The following is a 20,513-nucleotide window of genomic DNA, read 5'->3' on the forward strand; positions in this document are numbered from 1 at the left end:
AGATGAGATGCGTGGATGAAGGGTGCTTGTGTGTGAAAAGGACATCCATAGCCCTCTGCTGGACAATGTCAAAAAATCTGTTTCACAGAAGATTTGGTAATAAGTGTGTAGAAGGAACACAAACTCAAAGTCCTCCATTCTCATAATCTAGCCCTTGGCACAATCTGTTGTCTCGTCATCCATACTCCTGTCAGCAACAATGTTGTCAAAGATCTCAAGCAAGGCATCATAATTGTCTACTACAGTGCTCACTATGAGAGATGTAAAATTCCACCTCGTAGGAGCATTTCTGGGCAGCTTTGAACACTCTGTAGACTCAAGGAAAGACATTCTCTTTGTGGAGTTTGAGAAGAAAGTGGTAAACCCAGACAGAGTGGCAAAGAAAACCCTTGATGGAGTTATGCATTTAGCACCCAGGGACAACACCAGGTTCAACCTGTGTGCATAACAATGCACAAACATGGCACTGGGGGCAACTGCTTTGACTTTGACCTGCACGCCATTGAGAGATGAGGCCATAACTGCAGCCCCATCATAGGTTTGTGCCACAAGTTTTTCTTTGAAGTTGTACCCTTGCATGTTATGATTTAAAACCTCAAACACAGACTGAGCATCACGGCCTTCGGACACATCAAAAAATCCAATAAAACGCTGGCAAGATATGTCTGTGGTTTCATCCATTTGCTATGCAAAAAAGGGAGCAGTCTGCACCTTACTTTTGATGTCATCAGAGACAGTGGCTGCGAGAGAATAGATCAAGTCATTTTGAATTGTGTGAGACATACCAGAAAACACAGTTGATGACTGAAATTGTGTAGCCAGGACAGAGTTGTATTTTGCTAGTGTTTCTGTAAATTCTCTGTAATTCCCCTTGTTGGCTGATTCACTACTTTCATCATGCCCCCTGAATGACAGTTCTTGACGGCCCATTAAAGAGGCGGTTAATCAGGCGGTTCAGGAAGGCCCTGTTTTTAGCCACTGTCTCATTATGTCTTGCAACCTCAATGCGCGCACCGTCATTGATTGCATGTTCAATCCTGACCCTCTCCAGACAACTTAACCTTGCACATGAAGTCACATGTTCATTGCTCTTTTCATGCCTTCTGTTTGCCCGGTCGAAATTGCTCAGGTCCCCAAACCCAACTTTTGACCAAACAACACATCCTTCATCAAGAGGCATGGCCAACAATACATTTTGTTTGTCACAGCACTCCCAGTCAGCCAGTTCACTTTTTCATACCAGCTGACCTGAAAAGATCTATAACCTCTTCCTGTTTTTTGAATCAAGTCAAGCTTGGGCATTGGTTTGCCTTGCTGTTCCTACTTTTCCTCGAAAGGAAGACTGTTAAATGGCTTTGCCAAACTTGAGTCAACAATATTAGCTGCCATTATGCTAGCCATTGCTAGGCTAGGCTCACTAGCAGGCTTAGCCTACTAGGAGATTTACAATATATACAACAGGGAATTAATGAATTAACAAACTAACAAAACTTGAACAGGTTACAAACTCGAAAAATCTATTGTTTTTTATTTACAGTGTGATATGTACAAACGTGAAGGTAAACGTGTATTTGAAAATCGCCTGGAAAAGAAATGCACTTCGGCATATGACTAACAGCTCTGCCACGAGTCGGTCAAATCCAGTGATTTATTTTTGTGTGATAGTGAAGAAACATTTAAATTTACATCTCGCTCTGTAAACCAGGGCGGGAACAGCGGCAGTGGTGTGGGTCTCCTCTCTGCTCTGACTAAAGCTGGGACTGCTGTACGAGGCTGCTGTGAACCTGACCGCCTGTGAGTGCTTTGGGACGGGGGCAGGGCTCGCGGCAGCACCCGTTGCTCGTTGAGGACAGAGTGATACATGCTTTCATGTCAGAGTCTCCAAAACATCAGAAAACTCTCCAATAACACCAGAAAAACTTGCTAGATTTGTCGATAGTCACCTTTGAGAAAAAAAGTCGCCAAGAAGAGTTGGAAAGTCGCCAGATTTAGCAAGAAAGTCAAGCTACATTGGCAAAACTACATTCAGAAGAGTCAGCCTATCCAAAGCTGTCTATCAAGGGCTTTGAGCTCTATAAAACATTTCCTCCAATAATCATACAGAAGCAGAGCGTCCGACCCCGCCCACTGCTCCATTGACCGCCAGAGACGCTCAGCGTCCAGGGGCGGGACGAGTTTGTCGCATTATCCAATGAGCGTCTTATCCTGTTTTGTCCCGCCCTGGCCCAAAACAGCTGTTAGGAGAAGCCTCATTGAACACCGTTGACGCTCAGCGTCCGCAGCGGACTGCCAGTGTGTGATAGGGAAATCATGTCGGAAATAAACAGCTGGTTACAGGATGTGATAGTTGTAAAATCGAACGCATTCAAGTGCAGATTTGATGTAATGTAAATTATAACTTTAGTGTGAATTTAATATGACAGTTGTGACAATTTATTTGATTACATTTTAGGGGAAGGCGAGCTTCCCTTGTTGTCTCAGAGCAATCGCCCCTGGTTCATGTGCATTCATGTCTTAATATGCTTAGTTATTGGAGTAATGGAACGCAATCTTTTGCATGTTTAACAAATAGGTAAATGATGCTGAAATCACAGGTGGACTGGATGTGATCTTTTGAGCTGGTGAGTTCACATGTTACAGTAGAACTTATTTATAAATGGAAGTTCACTCCATAGGGCATGCTCGTCAGAAAAATCGGAAGTTTCTTTCTGATTGGGTGGGTGGATCTGAATCTACTGTTTTTTTTTTTATAACACTCCTAATCAGGAAGTCCAGCAGTTACAGCCACACGCCACAGTGATGGCTGGATGTGGGAACAGTAGATGTGAAATTGGGTAGGGGTTCAAGCTGTCTATGATCCATTCTCTGTAGTACTAGCATTGTCAAGTTGTCTGGTTTGGTTTAGTTTTGTTTTGAATTTTTGTTTGGTTGACCACTGTTTTTCCCCAACTTGAAAAAGGTTGACTCCTGATGGAGATTTAAGACACTGGATTCCACTCAGAAAGATTCCACAGACAAGAGTTTTCCTTTCTGATTTTCCTCTTTTTTTTTTCTTTTATTAAAGTTCAGTGCATTGTTCCAGTTGGATTCAGTTCAGAAGTTTAGCACAAGGAAATAGTTAAGGAGCTTGTACGGGGTCGTCTTTCCCTCAGGTGGAAAAACCTGGAGGGAGACGTACAGACAGAGAAAACAGAAATTAGTCAAATGTTAAATGTGCAAATTTTCATGTGCAAACAAGCAAAGCAAAGTGCAAATATGCTTAATAAATATTTTACCAAAAATAAACTTTGCAACATTATTATTATAAATACCAGACTATAAAAATATATTTTTTGTAGAAAAATACCATGAAAATTATTTGCAATTCAACAGACTAATTTTTTCACATAAGTAACCCCACTATAAACAAGACGCCCGCAAGCGCTGGATTACAATAACAATTTCTCCACTACAAACGCCAACCACCAGAACCAAATGCAACTCATGCACAGGCAAAATACTTTACAATTACAATTTATACAGACTCACAACCAACGGGAGAAACACTACTTGTTTTCACAAACAACGAGGCAGCAGCAAACACAATCTGAAGTTACGTCGCAGTAACTCGCTACAAACAGAGGACAAACAGAATGCGCTTACCGACTGCCTCTCCGGTCTTCAGGAATCAAGATTTCACAGTAGGTCTCAACCATTTGTTTGTGAGAGCACCACAAAGTTAGTGTGTGCTCTTCTCAAAAGTGAATTTTAAACTGAGCGCGGCCAGCTAATGACTTCACCTGCGCTTCCAGTTTGCCCCGCAAACCCAGATCACCAGACGCTCAGCCAGCTGACGCTGATCAACCCAACCAACCTGCGCGTCCACTAATCAGCTGGAGCTGCGCTTGCAGCGCTAAACGGCACACCCATTTTTTTCTATTTTTTTCCCGTGAATTTTTCTAAGTGCAATTAAAATAAACAACACCCTTGTTGAACTTCACAAGCATGTTGTGACTGGTTACCATGAACACCTTTAAAAATAAGCTCCTCAGGTCTGTGTGCCTGTATTCACTGATTGTAACTCTTCTCATCAATGGAATGAAACTCAGTGATTCTTGTGCTGCAGGTTGAGGCAGGAATGCAGATGGAAAAAGAATATACATAGCACTATTTTATACTCACTTTGGCAACCATTTACAAACACTAATCTTAGTTAGATGGATTTAATCACTAAAATGACAAGAAGCCAAGCAAACATGATATGGGAGAAGAGCCACAGTAAAGCAAGACTTGATTGATACTATATAATCAGTATTTTATTTAGACACAGTTTTACTACAATCACTTTTTTCCTTGTGCATGCACAGTCCATTCATGTTCAAGAGGCGTTTCTGGGTCTGCATGAATGGTTAAAAAAATAATTTCATTGATGTTTTCTGTGAAGAGATGGTGTTTTCAAAAACAGTCAGAGGAAAATGGAAAAATAACAAATGCAAGTAAATAACATAGCTAAAGAAACAACAGTAGTGGAGTGGACAGTAACATGGATCACCTACAACAAGGTCTCCCAGTCTCATAAAGTCCCCAACCACCACAAACACACACTTTATACAATCTACATTCAGCCAGGTAAAAAACGCAATGGCAGCCCGAATTCTTTAAAGAAGTGAGGCTCCTAGTGAAGAAACAAAGAGAGAGATGGATAACAGAGAGCAGAAGAAGGGGAACACTTGAATAAATCAACTCTTAAAAGTGAAATGCAATTCTGACCTAAGATTTCTCCATAATATAGGTCAGAATTGCATTTCACTCTTAAGTCTTAAAATTCAACAGCCATGTCAACAAAGAAAAGTCCTTAAATAGAAAAATGTAAATCTGAACATCTGCATTTCCATGATACTGTTATGTCTCGTCAAATTTGTTAATATGGTTATATCAGGTCATGTCTAGTTTAGTTTTTATTTTGTACTCACCTTTTCCCCTCTCGTTTCAGATCCTGACTTCCCCCCTTTGTGTGCTTTCCCTCCATTGTGATTGTTAACCCGCCCCTAATTGGTTCCACCTGTGTCCCCCTACCTCATGTTTAAATAGTCCTTGGCTTGCTGTCAATTCGTTTTTTTTGTCTGTCTTCAGTTCCAGTCCTGCAGCACTAGAAAGTCAAGTTTTGAGTGTTATTCTCTCCTCCTAGTGAGTGTTTTTTGTTATATTTTCATCCTCCTTGGGAGCGTTTTTTGTTGTTGTTAAACTTCTTTGAGAAGCGCACTTGAGTCCTCTCTGTCCGGTCATTACAGAACGAACTGACCAACTATGGACTCAGCCGACTCAAAGAACCTCCAAATTGCCGTCTCTGCACAGGGCACAAAGATCCAGCAGCACCAAATGCAGCTAAGCTTCGTCAGCCGTGGTGTGCAGGAATTCTCCAAGCGTCAGGAGTTTCAAGTCTCTGTCACTTCCCAAGTGAACCACCTGGCTAGCCAACTCCACCAAGTCCTGTCTCACCTGGGGACGGCACCCCCAGCAACACCACCGGCAGAGACTCCAGCTGCTGCACCAGCCACGGGTCCAGTTGTTCACATGTCCCTGCGTTTGGCCCCTCCTGAGAAGTTCTCTGGTGACTCAGGTGACTGTAGAACTTTTCTAGTCCAGTGCGACCTGCACTTTAAGCACAACCCGGCAGCCTTCGAGTCAGACCAGGCTAAGGTGGCCTTCATGGTGTCCCATTTAATGGGCAGGGCCGCCGCTTGGGCCACAGCAGAATGGTCCAGAGACTCTATCTGTCAGTCACTCACAGTTTTCCAAGACAATCTAAGCCGAATCTTTGATCATTCCTCACCCGCCAGAGAGGCATCGCACAGCGAATGAACGTTTATGACTGAAGGTTCCAGAACGGCTACAAATGAGATTATCTTAACTGTTGTTTCCAACATTTAGAATGAATTTTCATTCTCAATGGAAAATGTTCTCATGTTATGCCCACAGGTATGTCTGTCTGTCTGGATTAGCATTTGATTGACAAGAGAAATATATCTTGGAATAGTTTTACAACACATTTATTGAAGAGTTTGTGGATTACTGTGCAGTCTGTTTTGTTTATCATTTTTCATGCCAATATTTTATAATACAAGCAATACATCAGGAAATTGATGCAAGTATTGAGTGTAATTTCATTTGGAAGCAGCATTCAGTTAGTAGCCATCATGTCTGCTACTTGCTACATACAATTCCCAACTGTAATGCTAAATAAATCTCTTTCTATGAATAAAATTTGTGTGCACATACTGTACATGGCTTATGATGTATGCAGTAGCTTGCTCTGATGTGGACGAGTAGCCTTCCTGACAGCATCATGCTGAGCCAGTCCTTCGCTGACTTACTTTAGGTGTTGAGGTTTGAGAGAAGATGACCTTGTTTTTATTCTATTTGATGTCTCCTGCAGGTCTTTGCAACATTACATCTGCAGCTGACTCACAAGAGGCACATCAAAAGAATGCACAAGCTAATAGAGCAAAATGTTACTCATATGGCTGCCCCAACCATGACAGAAAGTTGGTTAGTATTAATATTAAAGACTGCCCTAGAGATCCATAGAGCTGGATGAAGATCTGCATCCCATCCATAAAAATCATCATCACTGAGTTGATGGTATGGAAGGAGCTCTCGCTTTGAATTGTGATAATACACACTGTGTTGGTTCAGGGTTGTGGTTAGTTAATGCTACAGACATGGGGGGTCATGAAATTTGCTCTTGTGCTTTCAATAATGGAAGCATGAATACATCAATGCATATAAAAATGTTATAAAATGATTTAAAATAAATTGAGAATAATTTCACAAAAAATCACTGCAAGTTCCATAACAGCTAACAAATAAGTTCATAAATTGATACAGTGTTTCCAAGGTCAAGAATGAAATTGGACCTTGGCATGAAAAAATGACTATTCTTTGATAACTGAATCATAATTGAGGATTACCAATCCTCCACAGACACCTCTGTTTCTCATTAATCCTGGATTAGATTATTGGAGTTTCTGGCATTCCTTTTCTGTATGTTGTGTTCATCTTTGCTAGTGAGCAAGCTGCTTGCTAGCTTGTGAATGTTGACATGCCTGCAGCAACAGTACAAGCAACACAACACATTTTGCAGTACTAGAATGCCACGTTGCATCTGCCTTTGCTCTCTAAAGAGAGCAGTTATTACTTTTATTGTCACAGTTGCAGAGACTGAAAGAAAAAGCAAGGCTGAGGAAATGTTTTTTATTCTGGGATGTGCAGGCAAAAACCAAAAGCTGGCTGAAGCAAAACCAAATACAAGCCATGGTGGAACATGCTGCACAGAACAGACAACAAAGGCTGAACTGAAAACTAGACTTCAATCCAAACAGAACTAAACAGACAGCAAGGAGCAGGTGGCACGACACAAGGGCAGGCTGAGAGCAGATAGGTGGGGAAAGACACTAGGAGCAGGGCAGGGCTAATGAGGAAGATACAGGGCAGGTGTGAGAAGGAGTACATGAACACAGGAGGGGCTGATCCCCAACCAGTCTCTGCCCACATGACCACTTCACCAGCAAGTGTCTCTCTAAATCAAGTATCACTTAAGGCTGTGTAGGGCGCCTCCACTGAAGTGGGAAGGGTATAAATGAACAGCCAAATTATGGGGCACCCTTGCTGCTCTACTAAAACAAGGAAGCAGCGGCTACCATGGCGACAGCTGTTATGCTGTTTCATACTTTACATAGCCATATGACCTGCCTTGTCTTTTCCACTGTCCCAGTGAACACATAGACACAAAGAGATATTCTCCTCGTTTTTCATTTTCATCTTCTCACAACACACATTCTGAGAATTTGTTTGTGAAGGTAGCGTAAGGAAAATAAAGGTGTACTCTATTCTATCAAGTAGAGTGAAGGAACATTTACATTTGTCTTGCTATATAAGCGTTTCACAGTCCACTTGCACTCAATTTTATGGGGACAGCCTTTAATATGGCAAACCTCAACATTAACGCACAAATGAAGGGGGAGTGGATATGGTGAGGTGATAGGGGCTTTTTTGAGATTGGGAGTGAAGGAACACGCAAGGCAACAACACAAACCAACCCACAGAAAACACAACACCTCAATAAACCCAGCATAAATCACACTGTCTCAACCTGTACATCAGAGGGGTATTGCACGAAACCAGGATAAGGGATTAAGCCGGGATAAATTAGGTATCCTGGCTGAATTTAGCCTCAAATCGGTTGCATGAAAGCAGGTTAAATTTATCCTGGCCCAGTTACTATGGTAATTTATTCTCTGCAGCTAGCCTGCTCCAGACCAGGCTAACAACCAGGCTAAGATTATTCTCAGGGATTCATCTGGCAGTTCTGTCAATCATGTGACAAATTAATGGGTTTTACAGCATTTCCACAGTCTTTCTAAATATGTTGCATCCTTTCAATTATCCTGCATTAAAATACTACAGATAAATTATATTGTCGTTTCATTAAAGTCTGTTGACTGTTTAATTGCAACAGTCATTTTATAGTCATTCATGTGGTATCGTTATTGTGTATAATGTACAGTAGATTTACTTTGTACTATTTACTAGCTGATACTCACAATGTTACTTGGCTGCTTCTGAGGCTGAGCAGCATCTGGGTCCTGTTACACATGTTATTTTCTATTAGCACCTAATCACTGACTTCATATCCATTATGGGCTAAATGAGCAAGACAGTTCCATAAAATTGACATGATACCTCAAGCCTGGAGTCCAGCAACGCCGTCTCCTCATCTGCCCTACACCTAATTATAATAATTGTTTGCACTTAATTATATTTCCTGAGAAGCATGCACTTTTACTTGCCACATTTAAATCAAAGTGTACAACTGTTGATTAGTGGGCTTGGACAGTAACTTCTTTAGTCCTTTAATTGTAATTTTGACAGTTCTAGTGGAGCACTGTTGTATTAATTGTACTTTTTTTTTTTAAAGTATATTTTTGGGCTTTTTGCCTTTGATGTACAGGTTAGTAGAGAGAGACAGGAAAACTGGAGACAGAGAGGGGGTAATGACAAGTAGGATAGGAGTGCTTGTTGCGGGGTTTGAACCAGGGTCGCCTGCAGCTAGGGCTGTAGCCGCAACACACGGGGCAGGTGCTCTACCCACTGAGCTATACTTAACCCATTAATTGCACATTAATTGCACTACTTACGTATTGAGCCGGTCCGCGATTGTCTGCCAGGCTTTCTCCCTTTCCTTGATTACAGTGCTTTGTGCTTGTGTTGCCTTTTTTTCTTATCATTTCTTTAACCTCATCATGAAACTCCATCAGGAGCTGTTGTTCAGCGGCCGTGAAGAATGACGCGCAACACCTTTCCATTTTCCAATCTGTGATTCTGTGATCGATGCCATGGGTCTATTTGAGAATGCCGTGAACATGCACTTATCCCAGCTATCTACACCTGGCTTGACATAGCCGCACCTTTTCATCCTGGCTCAGCAAACGTGCAACCGAATAAGCCAAGATGCGCCGGGCAGGCTAGATCAAGCTGCGCTTGCTCAGTTAGCCTGGATTTATTTATTCTACTTTTGTGCAATACCCCTCAGGAGGAAACTATCATTCGTAAACCGGCACAGCAACAGGAGCAATTTGGGGTTAAGTATCTTGCTCAAGGACACATGGACATGTGGACATCTTCCAATTGGACGACCACTCTACCTCCTGAGTCACAGCTGCAAATGACCCAAATGAAGGGCCAATGCAAGAGTAAGAGTAAAACCAAAACAACAAAACACAAACAGCCCGAAAATCATGAGTCCATGACACATATGAAGTTTCAGTATGAAGGACAGCTACTATGATACTATGATGAGCTCACTGTTCCCTCCGTCGCTGCAAGTTCTCCAGACCCTAATGCAGAAAAACAACACTTAGCCATGATGTTCACTCCAGAGGGGTATTGCATGAAACCAAGATAAGGGATTAAGCCGGGATATGTTTGTTATCCTGGCTGAATTTAGCCTCAAGTCGGTTACATGAAAGCAGGTTAAATTTAACCCAGCCCAGTTACTATGGTGATTTATTCTCTGCAGCTAGCCTGCTCCAGGCTAGCTGCTAGGTTACATTGCTATGCTAATGAAATTGCCATCAGAGCTTTGATGAATATGTGTATTATTGCTGTTATTGAGATTATAAAAAGTGACCAATAATGTTGCAAAGGTGGTATCATTTAAGTCTGTGATGAGGGTAATATAGTATATATAGGTCCAATTCCCATTCACCTGTTCCCTCTTCATAATGGTGTGCCCTTCTTTGAAGGATGTTCTGGATGAGGAAGCCCTAATCATCAGACGAGCATTTAGGCGTGAGAGAGTCTTCCGGGACAGGTCGGACCCATTGGCTTTTGGAGATGACCATCTCATTGAGAGGTATTGATTCTCGGCCGATGGACTGAGATATTTATGTAGGCTGCTGGGGCCAAAAATACAGCACCAGACAGCACAAAGTCAGGCCCTCACTGTTCCACAGATGGTCTGTGTTGCACTGAGGTTCTTTGCAAGTGGGAGCTTCCTTTATTCTGTTGGGGATGCGGAGAACCTCAATAAAGGAACCATATGCCGCACGATAAGATGTGTTTGTCTGGTGCTGAAGTCTCTTGCATATATTTATAACCTTCCCTGGCCACAGAAGACCCCTATACATTAAGGAGGAGTTCTACAAGATTGCAGGTAACATAAATTTCAACTTGCAAAATTTAGTTTCCAATTGTACTGTAATCAGAGTTGGATAATCACTATTTTTTGTCACAGCTTTCCCTAATGTCATTAGTGCAGTGGATTGCACTCATGTCAAAATCAAACACCCATCAAGGGAACACGAGGGGGACTTTATTAACAGAAAATCCTTCCACAGCATCAATGTTCAGGTAAGAGTGGTTTGTGGTTACTGTGACTTGCATGAATTAATAGACCTTAATGGTTACATCTTATTGTTTCAGATGATCTGTGATGCTGACTGCCTTATCAGCAACGTAGAGGCAAAATGGCCTGGCTCAGTCCATGACTACAGAGTCTTTCATGTGAGTCCAATTTATGAGAGACTCTCACAAGGTAAGCCACACATCTTATTTGTAAGCACCTTGGACATTATGAGCATTTAACTCTGCTGTGTAGTTTCATAAATTATATCTTGCATCATCAGGTGAATTCTCTGGTGTGCTGCTGGGAGACAAAGGCTATGCCTGTGAGTCCTTCTTATTGACTCCCCTTGCAGACCCCCAAACCTCACCACAGCAGGCCTACAACCATGGTCATGCAAAGACAAGGGCTCGAATCAAGATGACCTTTGGCCTTTTAAAATCCTGATTTCAGTGCCTGCATTACCTGAGGTTTTCCCCGGACAGGGCCTGTGATCTGGTTGCAGCATGCGCAGTGCTGCATAACACTGCATGTCTGAGAAAGGAGAGGGCCCCCCAAGTGTTACATTACATTGAGAATGTTTTCAATTAGCTTTGGATTTAAGTCACCTATAAAAGATCATAAGTTTCATTTTGCTGTGTATGTGCATTTTGTCTGGCATTGGTAGCACAGTGTGTGGTTTTCACTTCACTAAACACACTCATGAAGGAGGGAGGACATCACAGTGTTTTCCAGTTGAAGTTTTTATTTTATTTTGCGGTCCTCATTTGTCTGGAACCTGGAATACAGAGGGCAAAAGTAACAATTAATACACTGCATACAGTTATGGTTACAGTGTGCACTGACATACTCACTTCTCTCTCTAGTTTTTCAATCTCCAGGTCCAGTTTCCTGAGGGTCTTGTGCTTCATTTGTGAATCAAGCTCCATGTCTATAAGCTCTCTCTTTTTTACTTGAATTTTCACCTCTGCCAGCTCGATTTGCCTCTCATGGTGTTTAATGTATGGACTCCTGACAGTTTGTGAATTCTGTAAAAGAAATGCTGATTAGCACAGCAGGATTTGTGTATAATGTAGATTTACTTTAGCCAATACTCACAATGTTACTTGGCTGCTTCTGAGGCTGAGCAGCGTCTGGGTCCTGTTACACATTATTTTCTATTGGCACCAAATCACTGACTTCATATCCATTATGGGCTAAATGAGCAAGACATTTCCACAAAATTGACATGATACCTCAAGCCTGGAGTCCAGCGACACTGTCTCCTCAACTGCAGAAGTGCATCCTGCAGCTGCAGATGTGCCTTCCCCCTGCTGTATACATACAAGAACTTTTATTAGGATTTTTGACAGGATATGCCTGGCCTGTGATTTCAATAAAATGAACTAACCAGATCATCTTCTGGTGGCTCCAATAGGGTGACTGTGTTCCCAGACACTGCAAGAAAATCCAAAGTCAGACAGTAATATATTTTTTGATTGTTTTCATGTGCAGTAGTGCTGCATTATATACCTTGTATGAAGCAGTCAGTGTCCATTGCTGGGACACAGTCTGTGACAGTCCCTCCCGGGATCCCCTCCATCACCGGCCTCCCTTTGATAAGGTGGAGTGCCAGCTCCTCTGCTGGGGTCATATCCTGGCTTGGTGGGCCGCCCCTGTGCCAGTTGTATGGGCTTTTTTTTTTTTACTGCTACAAATCATACATTCAATATGTCAGACACCTAATCTATTCACCTCATTTGTTCACTGTAATCTAAACGAAGTCACTTACCAGCTTGCAAAATGTTCTTATATTTAATTTTGACTTGCTGCCAGGACCTCTTCTGGCCAGACAAGTTTGTTCTTTATGAAGGATAGATCAATGAAATAGACAAAACACATAACATAGGAAAAACAGATTAAATAGATAACATTGACACACAATTAAAGCAAACTTCACGAAAATTAGAAAGACTATGGCGTTCTACTAAATTAGAAGAATCTTACTTAACCTGGCAAAACAGTCTTAAAGCATATAAGAAGACCCTCCGTAATGCCAGAGTCGCCTACTACTCATCACTAATAGAGGAGAATAAAAACAATCCAAGGTTTCTTTTCAGTACTTTGGCTAAACTGACAAAGAGCCACAATACTACTGATCCATGTATTCCTTTAACTCTCAGTAGTGATGACTTCATGAGTTTCTTTAATGATAATATTTTAACCATTAGAGACAAAATCAATCACCTCCTGCCATCAATAAACTCTGATTTATCCTCTAACACAGAATACCTAGAAATCACTGTTAAACCTGATACTTTAGACTGTTTCTCTCCAGTTGACCTTATAGAATTAACTTCAATGATTACTTCATCCAAACCATCAACTTGTCTCTCAGACCCGATTCCAACTAGGCTGCTCAAGGAAGTATTCCCCTCAGTTAGCACTTCCTTATTAGATATGATTAATCTGGCTTTGGTGACAGGTTATGTACCACAGTCCTTTAAGGTAGCTGTAATTAAACCACTTCTTAAAAAGCCTACTGATTCAGAGGTTCTAGCCAACTATAGGCCGATATCAAACCTTCCCTTTCTCTCTAAGATCCTTGAGAAAGCAGTTGCTAATCAGCTGTGTAACTTTCTACATAGTAACAGTTTATTTGAGGATTTTCAGTCTGGATTTAGAGCTCATCATACCACAGAGACGGCACTAGTAAAAGTTACAAATGACCTTTTAACCTCATCAGATAATGGACTTCTCTCTGTCCTTGTTCTGTTAGATCGGATGGTTACATGGTAACCTAGGTTCTCTGAGTGGAGAGACTATCTCTCCACCCTACATATTCCATATGTACGGGGGACTGACCCCACAGGGGCAGCTGTTGTGGATTACTCTTTAAGACACATCACCTGTCGTGGCCACACTGATTAGCCGCCTGGGCTATATAAGCACCACACCTGTGTGGCCACTCTGATTGACCTTGATTGGAACGCGTTTCAGAGCGGCTAATAGCTGGAGAGATAGTCTCTCCACTCAGAGAACCTAGGTTACCATGTAACCATCCGTTCTCTATCGTGTCAAGACTATCTCTCCACCCTACATATTCCATATGTACGGGGACTCTATAAGACACACCGCGCGGAAACCAAGCAGACGACAATTTGAATGAGACGTCACCGCCACCAGAACCACTCACGTGCTCAAACCAAGGAACTATATACAAATCTACACTATATACACACCCATGACCCCAGTGCAAGACGCCGCCAAGGCCCAGCTGGCCCCGCCAGACGCTAAGGCCAGCCGAAAATGGGTGGAAGGACATCTAGCCTGCCAGGCTAGTCCAGAAAGAAAAGAAAAGACATCACTCCAAGCCAAAAGTGCTCTTCAAGAGCTATGGTACTGGAGGCATGGTATGTTCGGCCGTGTTCTACTGCACCATGCCCAGCACACGCTCAGTGAACGGGATGCCGGCTGCCACATTCATGCAGTAAAACCTTATAAAGGTGGACGGGCTCGAGCAAGAGGCCGCCGTACAAATCTCAGACAGGGGGGCACCTATCCATAAGGCCCAGGAGGTAGCGAGGCCCCGTGTGGAATGTGCACGTACCCCTGCCAGGGCAGGCACGCCTGCCTCTTTATATGCCTGTTGGATTGCCTCTACAACCCAATGGGACAGCCTAGCCTTTGAGACTGGCTGCCCAAGAGTGTTAGTCCTGTAGCAGACAAAGAGTTGGTCCGTAGCCCTGTGGGCACGAGTACGCTGAATATAGAGCGTTAAGGCCCTGACGGGACACAACAGTGATGCCCCACTCGACCCAACTCCACCATCCTGAGGAGGGCGGAAAGGGTGCAACTCAAAACTCTGGTTGGCGTGGGACACAGACCAGACCTTAGGGTGGAATGCAGGATTAGGTCGCATCAGCAAACCAGCATTCCCAGGCAAGAAGCGGCAGCACTCTTCATGCACGGAAAGGGCATGTAGCTCACCCACCCTTTTTGTTGACACAATAGCCAACAAGAATAATGTCTTGAGCGAAAGCCATTTCAGCTCCACTGTTTCCAGAGGCTCGAACGGCCCATGTCGCAAGGCTGACAAAACCATCTCCAAATCCCATGGGGGGACACGCGGCCTCCTGGAAGAGTGAGCAACCCTACCAGCCCCCTTAAGGAACTGAGCAATAAGGTCACAACAACCCTGTGCCAGTTTACGAGGCCCAACACGGGCTGCCTTTATGGCTGCCACCATCCCCCTCAACGTTGAGGGAGACTTGCCTGCCTCCAACAGCTCCTGGAGGAACTGAAGGATATCAGGGGCCATACAGGAGAGGGGATCTACCTGTCGCGAGGTACACCATTATTCAAACATCCCCCACCGATAGGAATAAGCAGCCCTGGTAGAGGGAGCCCGGGCACCCTGCAACGTGCCTACCACAGACTGGGATAATCCCATGGCTAGAAGTTCGGCCCTCTCAGGGGCCAGGCCCAAAGCCTGAGGCCCTGGGGCAAAGGGTGAAAAAGAGTTCCCTCGGCCTGGGACAGGAGGTCTCGGCGAATGGGAAGCTCCCACGGTTGGCCCTGAAGAAGGGGCGGAATCTCTGCAAACCAAATCATCTGGGGCCAATTTGGGGCCACCAGGATGAGGCTCACCTCCTCTACCTGGACTCTCTGTAGGAGTTGGTGCAGGAGGATGAAGGGAGGGAAGGCATACAGGAGGCCCAGTGGCCACTGATGTGCCATTGCATCTGTCCCTAAGGGAGGATCGTCCCTCCCCATGGAGAAAAACAGGGGACAATGAGTGTTCTCCCTGGATGCAAAAAGATCTGCCACGGCTGTGCCGTAGCGATCCCATATTCCGCTCACCACCTCTGGATGTAGCCGCCACTCTCCGGGAGAGGTCCTCCCCTGGAGAGCCGATCTGCAGCAAGGTTCTCCCGACCTGGCACGTATGTGGCCCTCAGGGACTTGAACTGGGGATGAGCCCACTCCAATATTATCCGAGCCAATCTGCATAGGCGAAGGGAACCTAGACCCCCTTGCCTGTTGATATATGCCGCCGCTACTGTACTGTCTGCTCTCTTTCTCATCAGCACATGGCGGTCCTGCAGCACTGGCAGGAAGTGCAGAAGAGCCAGATGGATAGCCTGCAGCTCCAACACATTTATGTGCTGCGCTAACCAGGGTCCGTGCCAAAGGCCGCTGATGCCCTTGCCTTCGTGGACAGCCCCCCAGCCTACCAGGGATGCGTCTGATGATACCACCTGGCGACGCAACACAGGCCCCAGTGCCATCCCACGTGCTAAGTTGGCCGGCCGCTGCCACCAACGGAGAGCCACACACAGTCTGCGCGTCACCAATACGCTGGTCTGCAGATTCCTCCGTGGGCAAAGTCCAAGGCCCAGGAGGCAGCACTGCACCGGGCGCATGTTCAGAAGAGCCAGAGGTATGACATGCACTGTGGCTGCCAGTAACCCTAAGAGGCGGAGACATAGCCTCCAGGATACTCTGGCCCCAAGCCGAACTGGGACAGGCAAGTCCTGAGGGTGGCCTGTCTCACAGGAGTCAAGGAAAGAGTCCCTGCCCTGGCATCCAAACACATGCCTAGGAACTCCGTGGACTGTGATGGCTGGAGCCTGCTCTTCTACCTGTTGAGGTGCAGGCCTAGGTACTCTAAGTGCTGCAGGAGACGTGTCACATCTCTGCCGCACTGCCCCTCCAAGCGAGCACACACCAGCCAGTCGTCCAAGTAATTGAGGATGCGAATACCCTCCCGACGCAAGGGTCCCAGTACAGCGTCCATACACCTTGTGAACGTGCGGGGGGCAAGTGATATGCCAAACGGGAGGACACAGAACTCGAAGGTTCTGCCGTTGAAGGCGAACCTGAGATAACGTCTGTGCCCTTCCCATATCGGGATCTGAAAATACGACTCCTCTAGGTCTATCGCTAAAAGCGTGTAGATCTCTGCTGCAAGCACCTCCCTGCGCTGAGGATCTGCCACCAGTGTAAAGGCGGCTGACAGAGTCAGAGGGGGAGGGTGCAGAAATTGCAGTCGATAACCCTGAGTCATGGTGGAAACCACCCAGGGGTCTGCCCCAAGAGTCTCCCAGGGCAGTTTGCACTGGCCTAGGAGGTGGCATGGGGAGACAGGGTGCCGATAATTGTCAGGAAGAAGTGGGCGGCTTGGGGGGCCCCTGGCCCTGGCCCTGCCTACTCCGCTGACCACGTCTAGCTCTACCACGTCGGCTGGCCTCCAACCGGACCCGTAGATCACCGGGAGCAGCAGAACCTGATTGAGGGGGTCTTGGCTGTGGGGCTGGTGAAACCTGCTGGTCACGGCCCCGTCGGAGCATACCAGACATCTCCTTAGCACACTGGGGGGCTTCTTGAGCCTGCTGAAGCATCGGTCGCCACCGCCTGCTCCTTCATCAACTTGGCCAAAAGAGATGACACCTGCTGCACCTCCGCAGTTATGCTGGAGTCTCCCCCTAACTGGCCGGCCAGCTGGCGTTGGTACAAGGCTAGAATAGCCCCAGTGTTCACCAACCTGCCCTGTATGGCCATAGCCCCTGCAGCTTATTGAGCATGGCATCCATCATCTTGGTGTTCCTGCTCGGGCAACTCGGTGTCCCCAAGACTGACTTAGTGGGGGACATCAAGGGCCCCAAAGCCTGATCCATGGGAGGAGGAGGTCCACAGCCAATCCTCTCTCGACCATGCACACCTGCCAGCCTTCTGCACAGACCTGACCAACGATGGGCTTCAGATGGTGTAGCAAACTGTTTCAATACCAGCTCCTCCACATCAGGAAGTAGAGGCATTGAAAGGAGAGGTGATGTCCTGCTCGCCCACTAAATGCTGAGACTCCACCCCCCCTTGAACAGGGAGGAGGGCTTCGTCCTCAGGGTCAATGCCCAAGATGTCACCAGACGCATCTGACATGGGGGAGACCAGGTGTAGCTCTTCCTGCCCTCGCCAGATGGGGGCAGTGTGCTGGACAGTAGGTGGGGCTGTAACCGTAGCTGCAGGAGGAGGCATCGCCACTCGTGCCCTGACACCCCCTCCAGAGGGGTGAGGTGATTGTGCCACCGGGTCATGCAAAACCACCCTTCTTGGCTGTTTTGTAGGCCCAGTGAGAGTGGCTGGATGTGTGACAGGAAACACTCGAGCCCTAGCCTCCCTCACTCTAGCTGGCAGGATGAAACAATTCATGCAGAATGCAGGGTCCTGGCTGGCCATGCGTACATGGTCCAGTCCCAAGCAGTGCACACATTGGTCATGACCATCCTCCATGGGCATCCTTACACCACAGTTCAAACAGGTGTGCCCCACTGAACTAGCCATTCTTCCGCTGTACACCTGCACTGAAGTATGCTTGCACTGGTGGCACTAATCACCTGTCATACACTGACACGGAAGTAAAGTACCGCCGGTGGAGGATTGTTTGTTTTTTTGTTTTTTGTTTTTTTATGTTTTGTTTGTACAGACTCCCGTAGGAATCACTGGCAGCCAAATTCGCCCGTCGCCCTCCAACTAGGTCGGATTTTACGAGGAGCTATGGCAGCGTGTGTCAGGCAGCGCTGTCGCCGACACACACAAGCCACACTTGGCTGCAGAGGTGTAGCGATCAGCTGGGAAGCACGCCCCCGTTACCTCCGACGAGGTCGGATTTCACAGAGGACGATGGCTAAGCAAGTGGACCGGCAAACCGGTGTCACGAGCCGCCACGCTTTGACCAGCCCGTGTAGCAAAGACAGTTGCCACAATCCAGAGAGGGGCCCGTAGACCAGCTCTCCCAAACTCAGTAAGTGGATATTGTGCACACCATCCGGCTATCACACGCTACTTGTCTTTTTTTGCTTCTCAAGAGAATCACATATAACTGCTTGCAGTGGAAATCAAGGAAAATCAGAGTGGCCACACAGGTGTGGTGCTTATATAGCCCAGGCGGCTAATCAGTGTGGCCACGACAGGTGATGTGTCTTAAAGAGTAATCCACAACAGCTGCCCCTGTGGGGTCAGTCCCCCGTACATATGGAATATGTAGGGTGGAGAGATAGTCTTGACACGATAGAGAACTTAGTGCTGCCTTTGACACTATTGATCATCAAATCCTGTTGCAGAGACTTGAACATTTAATTGGTATTAAAGGAACAGCATTAAAATGGTTTAAATCATATTTATCTGATAGATTTCAGTTTGTAAATGTTAATGATAAATCCTCCATGCAAACAAATGTTAGACATGGTGTTCCTCAAGGTTCAGTGCTTGGACCAATACTATTCTCCTTATATATGCTTCCTTTAGGAAACATTATCCGGAATCACTCAATAAATTTTCATTGTTATGCAGATAATACTCAATTATATCTATCAATAAAGCCAAATGAAATTAAGCAATTAACTAAACTACAAACATGTATTAAGGACATAAAGGCCTGGATGACCTGCAACTTCCTGTTATTAAACACAGAAAAAACTGAGCTGCCTTCTTTCATCTGCGTAATATTGCAAAAATTAGACATATCCTGTCTCAAAATGATGCTGAAAAACTAGTCCATGCATTTGTTACTTCTAGGCTGAACTACTGTAATTCATTATTATCAGGCTGTCCTAACAAGTCTCTAAAGACTCTCCAGCTGGTCCAGAATGCAGCTGCTCGTGTTCTGACAAAAAATAGAAAGAGAGATCATATTACTCCCATCTTGGCTTCACTGCATTGGCTTCCTGTACTATTAATGCATTCAATAACTTAAACTTCTTCCCCGGAGTTGTCTGTGCTTTCTCGTCTCATAGATAATCTGGGCCTGTAGACGTCCGGATGACAGATTCCAGTCCCAGACCTTCTAGCTTCGTTGTTGATTTTCATTGTGCTCCTCTCCTCTAACCTTCCTTTCTCTCCTCTCAACCCCAACCGGTCGAGGCAGATGGCCGCCCACTCTGAGTCTGGTTCTGAGGGTTCTTCCTGTTAAAAGGGAGTTTTTTCTCGCCACTGTTGCTCATGTGGGAATGTTGGGTCTCTTTAAAGTTAAAACCTGAAGAGTTCGGTTTAGAACCTGCTCTATGTGTAAAGTGCCTTGAGATGACTTTGTTGTGATTTGGCGCTATACAAATAAAGATTGATTGACTGTGGATAATTGTTTGCACTTAATTATATTTCCTGAGTAGCATGCACTTTAACTTGCCACATTTAAATCAAAGTGTACAACTGTTGATTAGTGGGCTTGGACAGTAACTTCTTTAGTCCTTTAATTGTAATTATGACAGTTCTAGTGGAGCTCTGTGTATTAATTGTACATTTTTGCACTACTTAATGTACGCATTGAGCCGGTCCGCGATTGTCTGCCAGGCTTTCTCCCTTGCCTTAATTACAGTGCTTGTGTTGCTTTTTTTCTCATAATTTATTTTTTTTTACTTGAGAATGCCTTGAACACGCACTTATCCCAACTATCTACACACCTGGCTTGACATAGCCGCACCTTTTCATCCTGGCTCAGCAAACATGCAACCGATTAAGCCAAGATGCTCCGGTCAGACTAGATCAAGCTGCGCTTGCTCAGTTGTCCTGGATTTCTTTATTCTACTTTTGTGCAAAACCCCTCAGGAAGGTTTTGGTTTTGGATGAAATTATTTTCCAACATTGCAATGCATTT

At 45.1% G+C, this 20,513-nt stretch overlaps 1 pseudogene; it reads left to right on the forward strand.

The window, feature by feature from the left end:
• The first annotated feature begins 10,262 nt into the window (after positions 1 to 10,262).
• LOC128360743 (putative nuclease HARBI1) lies at positions 10,263 to 11,473 on the forward strand (annotated as a pseudogene).
• The last annotated feature ends 9,040 nt before the right edge of the window (positions 11,474 to 20,513 follow it).

This window comes from Scomber japonicus, chromosome 6 (assembly GCF_027409825.1).
Source record: "Scomber japonicus isolate fScoJap1 chromosome 6, fScoJap1.pri, whole genome shotgun sequence".
Taxonomy (NCBI): domain Eukaryota; kingdom Metazoa; phylum Chordata; class Actinopteri; order Scombriformes; family Scombridae; genus Scomber; species Scomber japonicus.